Source organism: Dasypus novemcinctus, chromosome 2 (genome assembly GCF_030445035.2).
Source record: "Dasypus novemcinctus isolate mDasNov1 chromosome 2, mDasNov1.1.hap2, whole genome shotgun sequence".
Classification (NCBI taxonomy): Eukaryota; Metazoa; Chordata; class Mammalia; order Cingulata; family Dasypodidae; genus Dasypus; species Dasypus novemcinctus.
In genome coordinates, this window is record NC_080674.1 from 89228263 (window position 1) to 89239400 (window position 11138).

At 39.4% G+C, this 11138-nt stretch overlaps 1 pseudogene; it reads right to left on the reverse strand.

Annotated features, from left to right (window-relative positions):
- Positions 1–8027: 8027 nt before the first annotated feature.
- On the reverse strand, positions 8028–8668 carry LOC101445123 (peroxiredoxin-like 2A pseudogene; annotated as a pseudogene).
- Positions 8669–11138: the final 2470 nt, after the last annotated feature.

Below are 11138 nucleotides of genomic sequence, written 5' to 3' on the forward strand. Positions count from 1 at the left end.
CAATGAGTCAACCCTTTGTTTATCTCCACTGCCAGATCCTAGCCAAATTACCATCTTTGCCCACCTGGACCATGGCAACTGCCTCTTAACTGATCTCTTAGCTTCTTCTTTGGCTGTTCTTTAGTCTATTCTCTACACAACAGCTAGAGGGTATTTTATAAAAAATAAATCGATTTACATTACTTCTTTGAACACTTCCAATGGCTACCTTTTATGCTTAAAATAAAATACATATATTGTAACTTAGTCTAATGCTCACCCTCCACATGGTCTGCTGCCTGTCTCATTCTTGACTTCATTTTAACTCCTCCCACAACTCTCTTAACCTTCCACCTAAACTCTGGTTATGCTAATATGATCCTTTCTTGTGAATCTTTCATTTGGTCTTCTATCTGTTCATTTATTCAGGGGTATGTGATAGACTGAATCATTCCCCCTAATGTTTTAGTCTGCTAGGCTGCTGAAAACAATATACCAGAAATGGGTTAGCTTTTAGAATGGGGATTTATTAACTTATAAGCTTATAGCCTCAAGGCTGAGAAAAATGTCCAAATCGAGGAATCATCAGGCAATGCTTTCTTCTAAAGACTAGTTGCTGGTGAACCTGGACTCCTCTGTCACAAGGTAAAGTACATGGCAATATCTGTTCATCTCTCCTTTCTTGTCCAGGTTTCACTGCTTTCAGCTTCTTGCTTCCATGGTTCTCTCTCTCTCTCTCTCATTCTAGTTCTAGCTCTCTCCATATTCGTCCCATTTATAAAGGACTCCATATGAGAATTAAGACCCATCCCAAGCCATGATGCCTTAACTGAAGTAACCAAATCAAAACATCCTACTTACAATAAGTTCACACCCCAGGAATGGATTAGCTTTAAGAACATATTCTTCTGGGGTCCATATAGCTTCAAACCATCACACTCAACCCTCTACCCCAAAATGGCATGTTCTTTCCATATGCAAAATACATTCATTCTGTCACAATATCCCAAAAGCCTTAAATCATTTAAATAACAATATTAAGTATATAGTCTTATCAAAATTAGTTATAGGTATAGTCCTGAGGCACAGTTCCCCTCAGTCTGTGGACCTGTGAAACATGAAGAACAAGTTATCCATTTTTGATATACAATGGAGGGATGGTCATAAAAATTCCCATTCTCATAGGGAGAAATTAGAGAGAAAACAGGAATCATGGTTCCAGAGCAACACCAAAACCTTGCAGGGCACACATTACATTTCAAGGTCTGTGAGTCATCTATAGAACAGTGTCTTGTTCTCAGGGTGTGATGGATCAGAAGCCCCACCCTTTCCCAGGGTGTCCAGTGGCCATGCTCTTCCCAAACACTGGGGGTGAAACCTCAAATATCTTCAAGCATTGGGATGATGACCAGGCTCTCAGCTCCTCCCTCACCAAGCATGGAGGCAGTGTCCGGAGTCTAGGCTCCAACCATATCAAGCACTGAGGTGGTGGCCAGCCTCTTTGCAATCCCCGTAGCATCTGAGAAACCTGGGGTGGTAACATTCTCTTGAACAATGGAGCAGAAGGCCTGCCTTCCCCAAGCTTCAGGGCATGCTCACCCTTCCTACATACATGGGTTGGTCCACTCTCTTGGTCTGAGAAGATGTTGTCATTTGAGGCCTCAGCTTCCATGGTTCTGCTGTTGATGTCTTTTTTCCTTCAATCTGTTCCTTTAAGTCCAGGGTGGCAGTGCTTCCTTTCATACATGTCTCACAATAAAAAACTTAGTTTTGCCTGTAGTACACTGGGTTCCAGACCATCAGACAGTAGTACTTCCCACAGATACTTCCTGGATAACTGCATTTTCAAACATGACCTGCACTGAAATGGCTGACAGATTCCATGTTCAGTTAAATCCTCACATGGGGCACTATTCTCTGGGGGCTCATTTGCCAGAAGCTCAGAATGTCCCAAACCATCAACTTCTAGTTTCTTTGTATGCTAGGGTTTCCATTTTCAGCTTACCCCTTTCCTCTTGTGTTTAACTGTAAGTTGCAGAGTGAAATCAGGCCACAATTTCTAAATTCAGTTTAGAAAAATCCTGAGCTATATACCTGTATTAGTCAGCCAAAGGGAAGGTGATGCAAAATACCAGAACTCTGTTGGTTTTTATAAAGGGTATTTATTTGGGGTAGGAGCTTACAAATACCAGGTCATAAAGCATAAGTTACTTCCCTCACCAAAGTCTCTTTTCACATGTTGGAGCAAGATGTCTGCTGATGTCCATGAGGGTTCAGGCTTCCTGGGTTCCTCCCTTCCAGGGTCTTGCTTCTCTCTGATTTCAGGGTTCCTCTCTTTCTGGGGTTCCAGCTTAAGGCTTCAGCATCAAACTCCAATATCAAAACTCCAACATCAAAAACCCTTAACTCTGTCCTTTGCCATGCCTTTTATCTCTGAGCCCCTACTCACCAAAGGGTGGGGACTCAACACCTACTGGCACAAGAGGTTTACATAATTACTTAATCAAGTAAACCTATGAATCCAATATAATCTAATATATCCATAGGAAAAGATCAGTTTACAAACATAATCCAATATTTCTTTTTGGAATTCATCAATAATATCAAACTGGTACAATACCCAAGCTTATCACTTTCAAATTCTGCCTTCCATTCAAAACCAGAACACAATTTTACCAAAATCTCTGCCATTTTAAAACAAGGATTAACAATAACATATTCATCGTTTGTCTCAACAAAAGTACCTTTAGCATCCATATTTCTACCAACATTCTATTCAAAGCAATCTAGGCCTTTTCTATCAAGCATCCCACAATTCTTTCAGAATCTGCCTTTCACCCATTTATAATCTGGTTCCCACATTTTTGGTATTTGCAATAGCAGCACCCTACTTTCTTGGTACCAAAACCTATTTTAGTCTGCTAAGCTGCTAAAAGCAATATACCCTTTTACAGTGGAGATTTATAACTTACAGGTTTACAGTTTTGAGGCTGAGAAAAATGTCCAAAGCAAGGCATCAGGTGATATTTTCTTCCTGAAGTCTGGCTGCTAGCAATCCTGGATGCCTCTGTCACATGGCACGGCACATGGCAGCCTCTGCTGGCCTCTGCCTTCTCATCTGACTTTTGTTACTTTCATCTTATTGCTTCTGTGGCTTTCTCTCTCTCACCATAGTCATCCCATTTATAAAGGACTCTAGTAAGAGGATTAAGACCCATGCTGGGCAACACTTTAACTGAAGTAACCTAATCATAACAGCCTACTTAGTATAGATTTACACCCACAGGAATGGATTCGCTTTAAGAACATACCGTTCTGGGTCCATTCAGTGTCAAACCATCATGCTTCAAAGAAATGTTCAAGCTGTAGCATCCCTTCCTATGCTTGTAAATACATTTGTAAATGGGATCTGCAAGATATTACGATGAGGCCAAATTGAATCAGGGTGGGTCTTAATCCAATATGATTAGATTCTTACAAAGAAAGAAAATCTATATGTAGATCCAAATGATTTAGCAGAAGGAATAGAAAACACAGAAGGAGCCAGAGGAAGACATGGCCATGTGCAAGACCACTGATTGCCAGCAGCCACCTCCAGAATGCTATAGATTTCAGAGCCTGAAAAGACTTCAGAGCTTATAATACCAACTTCATGGCTTGCATACCACGCTTTTGGACTTCTAGCCTCCAAAATTGTGAGACAATAAATTTCTGCTGCATAAGCCAACCAGTTTGTGGTATTTCTTAATACAATCCTGGCAAACTAAGATAAAGGAACTTGAGTGATTTTACTGATTCCATTTTGGAAGAGGGTTTTAACATTACTGTAGTTTTCACCATCCAGCCCAAATAAGTGAATATACAATCTGATTCAAAGACAGGAGCTTGTTATGAAAGGTCCAGGCAACTTTCCTCATATTCTCCCTAAAAAGTGGGACCCTGAGATTTTCCTATATAAAAATTCTGGTCAGAACACTCTCTACTGAGACCATTTCAGGACTGGTATCTTCATACCATTCAAATCTTAGCTCAAATATTACCTCTTCAGCAAGGCCTTCACTGATCTCCAATTTTAAACATTATCAATAATGCTCTTTATATTTCCTCTTATGTCTTGTTTACTCCTGTATCTCTAGAACATTACTAGATACCTAATAAGTCCTCAATAAGCATAAATTAAATTAAAAATGACATTTTGGTTTCTGCATATGTACAAGAAAGTCAATTGATAAGTACTTGAGCAGCATGCTATGACAATACTATGATATATTTTCATAGGCAACAAAATTCTCTTTTAAATCTTTTCTTTAACAGGATCAAAGTTAATTGAATAATGTATATTTTCTATATGGGCATGAAGAGATGAGGGAAAAAAGTCAAATCATTAACCAAACACATTTCAGAAGTTTTTCCTTTTGGTTATTTTCATTTTGGCTCTTTTAAGTTTTTTTTCTTCAAATGAACACAAGCTGTCAGATATATAAGTCTTTGACAAAGCTATGACTCACTTATTTTGTCTTTTTAAGGCCAATCAAAAGGAAAACAGTAACAAACTGCCGCCCTGCATTTCCCAAAATGACAGCTCATGGTACATGTGTTGCTTAATGGTATATATGAAGAATATATATATGTGTGTGTATGTATATATATATTATTTAGTTTCAAAATAATAAGTCAGAAAATAATTTTACAAATTCTACTATGCTTACTATAAATTGTGCCAATTTTTTAACTAAAAGTTATGAAACTGTTGAGTAGCAACTTGAAAATTTTATAGTAATTGTAGTGGTTTGATATTATGGATGAATTCCAAAAAGAAATATTGGATTGTGTTTGCAAACTGATCTTCTCTGGGCATATTAGATTATAATGAATTCATAGGTTTACTTGATTAAGTAATTATGTAAACTCCTTGTGCCAGTAGGGTGTTAAATCCCCACCCTTTGTGGAGATAAAAGTCATGGCAAAGGACAGAGTTGAGGGTTTTTGATGTTGGAGTTCGATGCTGAGGCCTTAAGGTAGAGCCCTGGTAAGTAAGCTCACAGAGGAAACAGAAGCAAGCCCCAGATAAGGGAGGAAACCTCAGCCCAGAAAAAAAGAAGCCTGAAGAAAGGAGGAACCCAGGAAGCCTGAACCCTCACAGATGTCAGCAGCCATCTTGCTCCGACACGTGAAAATAGATTTTGGTAAGGGAAGTAATTTATGCTTTATGGCCTGGTATCTGTAAGCTCCTACCCCAAATAAATACACTTTATAAACACCAAGCAATCTCTGATATTTTGCATCAGCACCCCTTTGGCTGACTAATACAGAATTTGGTACCAAGGAGTGAGGTAGAACTTTTGCAATTACTGAAATGCTGGAATAGTTTTATAAATGGGTTAGGGGTATTTTTTGGAGGAATTGAGAGATGCTTGGAAGAAAAGACCTACAGTGCTTTGAAGTGACTGTTGATAGCAATATGGGTGCTAAAAAGACTTTTTATCATACCTTACAATTAAATAATGAAACTATTATTGGAAATTGGAGGAAAGGCGATCCATGTTTTAAAGTTACAGAGAATTTAGCAAGGTTAACTCCTGGTGTTTTATGGAAAGCAGAATTTGAAAATGGCTAGCCTGGGCATTTAGCTGAAGAAATTTCCAAAGTAAACCTGGAGAATCCAGCTTGGCTTCTGCTTACAGCTTACAGCAAAATGCTACATGAGAGATATGCTGAGAATTGAACTGTCAGGCACAAAGAAAACAGAAACTGATTCTGGAAATTCCAAGCTTCTGGAAATCAAGTTCCCAGATGAAAGTGCCCTGTTGAAGGGCTTAACTAAACTTGGAACTGGTAAATCAAGATTGAAGATGCAGTTATCTAGGAAAGACTTGTGGAAAGTTTTACTGACTGATGATGTGGACCCCTGCTTCTTACATACTAAGCCAACAAGGTTTTTGAGAGAGATGCATGAACAAAACCACTGTCAGCCTGGAATTAAAAGGCTATGGAAAGGAGAGATTGAAGGAGAAACAGCTTTAAGAGGAAAATCATGGAAGCTGAGATCTGGAATTAGGACATCACCTTGGGCCAAGAGAGGAACCCCACCCATGTGTACAGGAAGGGTGACTTTCCACAGCAGTTGAAGAGGGTGGATGTTCCTGTCCGATATTCTAGGAAAGTTTTGCTAACCAGGGTACAGAGGGGGTGGATCACAATCCCCAAGGATTGGGGGGGTTAAGGTCAGCAACCCATAGGTCTGAGAGGGGTGGATCTGTCCCCCAAAGGTTAGGGAAGGCCAGGTGGTCAACTGGTTGCTCTGAGAGGTTTAAGCCTGTTTGCCGAAGGTTGGGAGGAATGTTGTCTTCATGTCACTATACTAGGGTATTAAGACTCTAACTCAAAAATTGGGTAAGGTATGGCAATCACCCCAACACTTTTGAAGGGAGAAGTCTGGAGCTTGATCAACACCCAGATGCTTGATGAGGGTGGAACCAAGAAAATGGACATTGGGCAAGACTATGGAATGGGTGGGTTCCCATGAGGCCCCAAGGAGAAAAAAACATCTTTTAAGGATGACTCTCAGACCTTGAAATTGAACAGAGGATTCCCTACAAGTCTACTCAACTGTAGAGAAACTGTGAAACATGTTTCCCTCCCAGTTTCTCCTTATTATAATGAAAACTTTTATCCTTTGCCTGTTCATTTGTGTATTAGAAGCAGATGAATTGTTTTATAAGTTTCAGAGTTCTATAGCAGACGGGGTTTTGCCCCAAGACAAACTGTATTCCTTTAAATTGATTGTGATATGATTTAGTACTTGCACTGTAACTGATTTAAGGTTTTTTTTAAAACATTATAATGTCTTTTTGGAATTCAGATGGTGGAGTGTAGCAGTTTGATACTAATGATGAATTCCAAAAAGAAATATTGGATTATGTTTGTAAACTGATCTTCTCCTCTGGGCATAATAGATTACATTGGATTTATAGGTTTACTTAATTAAATAATTATGTAAACCTCTTGTGCCAATAGGGCATTGAGTCTCCACCCTTTGTTGGGTGGGGATTCACAGATAAAATACATGGCAAAGGACAGAGTTGAGGGTTTTTGATGTTGGAGTTTTGATGTTGGAGTTTGATACTGAAGCTTTAAACTGGAGCCCTGGGAAGTAAGCTCACAGAGGAAACAGAAGCAAGCCCCAGGAAAGAGGGGAGCCCTGAACCAAAGGAAAATAAGCCTGAGGAAGAGAGGAACCCAGGAAGCCTGAACCCTCACAGACATTGGCAGCCATCTTACTTGAACACATGGAAATAGACTTTAGTAAAGGAAGTAACTCATGCTTTATGACCTGGTATCTGTAAGCTCCTACCCCAAATAAATACCCTTTAGAAACACCAACCAATCACTGGTATTTTGCATCAGGACCCCTTTGGCTGACTAACACAATAACATTTTTATTTTTTTATCTTTTTTATGATAAATATTTTTATTGTTAGTTTTACCAGAAAAACCTGTATATTTAGGTGATTTTTAAAGACAAGATGCTTTCTGAAGCATAATTTGTTAGAGCTGGAGAAAGATCATTTCTTCTAGAAGGACAAACCTTTGAGGTTAGAGTTGAAGACAAAGGAAAAACAGATTTCAGTTTATAAGTTACCTGTATCTAACCATCTTGGAGCACATCAATTCCATCATTTAGGTCTTACTTTAATAACAAGTCATTAATAGAAAACACAAAAGCAAAAATCTTTACATTCTCTAATCTTGAAGGCAAACATCAATTTTTCTTAATTTTCGACATGAAAACAAAAGGCATTGCTAATTACAGCAAATATTGTAATGGGGACAGCAGACAAGCTTAAGCCAGCTTTTAGCTGAAATAACCCTCACTAGGTTCTTAGGTTTTTGTCAGGTTTTCTTCAGGGCTATTTTGGCTTATTGGGCCTAAAGGGTACAATTTAGATATATGGTAACAATCCATACTGAGAACGGGGATGCAGCTGGGCCCTGACTCTGTAGGTACACAGCGGCACGTCATCCCTGAGCTGGGCAGCGTCAGGAGATCACTTCTCCTCAGAGACGGAGGTCTGTGGTTCCACCTTCCTAGCAGCTTCCAGAAAAGAAACTAGGTTTACTTTGTCTCCAAATTCTTTTTCTCCTGCTCTAGAAGTATGTGGTGCTTTCCCGGTCCCACCACAAAAGCTCCCCCAATGATGAAGGCTTTGCCTTCCAGGTTTCAGGAGAAGCCTCCATTCTGGGCCAGAAGAAGTTGAACCAGACCCCCAAACGGACACTCCCCGTGAGCATCATCTTCCCCCTGTGGAGACCATTGAGCTTCTCCTTTTCATCCAGGAAGACTTCCCTTTAAAATACTGCTGGGAGTCCTGCACTTCATGCCCGACCTGCTCCTTCACTACCGTGTAGAGGGTCCAGCCCGGGCTTGAGGGAGGACAGGCCCGCCGCCTCCTCTCGACACAGGAAACAGCCTGGCCTCCTCACGGCCATGATCACGGCCCCGTTCTTCTCCCGGAGCTCCTTTGCTTTGAAAGTCCTTGGTACCGTCCCCAGGGTCTTCACCTCTATGGCTTCCAGGTACTCCAGCGATGCTTTCTGGGGCGTGAACAAGAACACGTCCGTGTTGGCCAGAAGCAGGGCCACAGCTGGAGCCCTCAGGGCTGCCCAGTCAGATGGAACACATTCCCATTCCTAAGGAGCTGGGTCCTGCGCCAGGGCTAGCGGGCGTCACGCGCAAGCAGAGCCCGGAATCACCTGCGCGCAGAGCACAGCGAGCCCGTGGCCCTCACGCTTCCCGCCCGCGAGGGGTTCCGAAACCTGCGGGGCCTCAGGGCTCCTGTGGGCACTGGTGCATCTATCGTGCCTGCGCAGCTACAACATTTTTAACTATTAGGATTTCTGCTGTTATACAGATTTCCCACATGAAGACTAGCTTCGGGTCACATTTTTTGACAAGCAGGGATCACAATTTCAGTTATTTTATGATGCAATTTAGCATGTCCAGTAAGAAGTAAAACCAACCACTAAGCATTCATTCTCAAATTCCTCAGCCCTTACAATCCAACTAAACATGCTACTGAAATGTTCAGCATCTCTACCTTCTTTGTCCTCTCAGCCACACTGGTGGTTCTCCACTTTGGCATATTATTTTGGAACACTCAACATGATATATTCTCAAAGCTTCTTGGGAGCTACAAAGATATACAAAAAAAGAAGACACTGTACATTATTTTAAGTGGGGTAAAAATCTGATAGTCCTGTTTTTAAATTCATTTTCTTATCATAATTAATAATGTCATTTTACTTTTCTAAAAGAGTTTGACCCAATTTACAAAACTAGAAATGGCAATGTTCATTCATTCCAAAATGATATTGATACTACTCAACTTAATGGTTTTAATGTGCTAGGAGATATAGAGAATACAGATTTCCATCCTATAGTATGTCCTTACAATGTTTTCTGTATTGTTTCCTTACTGTCTTATTGTGTAGAGAGAAAATAATATTTGTAAATAATTAACTATTATTCAAAGTAAAAGTAATCTGATTTATTTTTCTCCATCTTCCATGATGCAGTTGAATGTGTCTGAATAATATCATACAAGCAAATTGAAAGGTTTGCCTTTCAAAACTAAGTTGCTGAGACAACCAGCAATATGTCAGCAGAATAAGGAGGTCATAGAGTCAGTTCTCGCTACAGGGCAGTTAGTAAACACGCAGAGGTATGTGGCTGAAAATGGTAGTCTAGGTGTGTAAATGCCAATTGACAGAATGCTAGAGAATAATCTAGGAATTGAAAAGCACACTTAACCAAGAGGTGGATGAGAACTGTGGTTGATGTTACAGAGGCAAGAGTGTCCTTTGTTAGCTAGAGCAAATGTACATCACTACTGTGGAGTGGTGCAAACATGGAGAAGCATGGAAAAAATACAACTAGAGTGACATACGGACTATAGTTAACAGTAATAATATAATATTCTTGTATCTATGCAAAAGATGTACCTTGTTGATAATGAGTCAGTATGGAAAATGTGAGCCGAATGTATGCTATGGACATGGTAACAATCAGATGATATTATCTTATATGGAGCAAATGTTACACCATAGTGTGGTGTGTTGATGGAGGGGGGTTGTTTGCGAATTCTGTACAAGTGTATGATTGTTTCATAAGTTTATAACTTTTGTCATAAAAAGTATATTTAATAATAATAGGGTGGGTTGGGGAAAAATACACCAAATGTAAGATAAGGACTATGATTAGTAGTAAGATTTTGACAATATTCTTTCATAATTTGTAACTCATGACAATGCAAGGTATTGGTGGAAGGTTGATATATGAGACCCCTGTATGATGTTATGCATGTTTGCTTTGTAGGTTCATAACTTTTACTATACACATAATTGTTTATGTATGTTCATATATCAATTATATAAAGATAATAATAATAGAGTTGGTTAGGGGAAAATACTTTGGTTAATAGTAATATGTTGACAATGCTCTTTAATCATTAGTTTAAAGGTTTGACAACAATGCAAGTTATTAGTGGTAGGGTGAGTTATGAGAGTTATGTATGATGTTATGTATGTTTGTTTTATAAGTTCACAACTATTATTATACACTTATTGTTTATGTATGCTTATGTATGAGTGATATACTTCATTAATTTTTTTTTAAAACTCAGTTGGTCACAGAATCATGCCACATGAAATTATCTGCTTCTGCAGTAAGCTCACTTTCCCATTCTCTGAGAAAATTCCTTCTTAACTTCTCTTTCTTCCTGTTGTTAGATCCACATCTTACACCTCTTATGCTGATACCACTTTCTTCTTTGACAAGACAGAAGCTATCAGATTCCAGGTCTTTGACATTCCCACTGCCAGATCTACACTTACCTGCACCTGCATCTATCTTCTCTTTCTTCTCTAATAAAATGGCGCAATGTTCCTCCAGTTTAAGACCAGTCCTTCCTCATTTGTCCTCTGGTCTAATCCTCACAGTTTTCTTGAAAAATGTGCTACCTTGACTATCTCCTTTCCCTCCTGCACCACTGATTTTTTTGTCTTTACTTGATAATTCCCATTAATGTTTTCCATATTATTTAAGAGACAAAGAAAATCTTATTTCTAATTGGTATAATTGAAAAAAAAATCATCTGCTA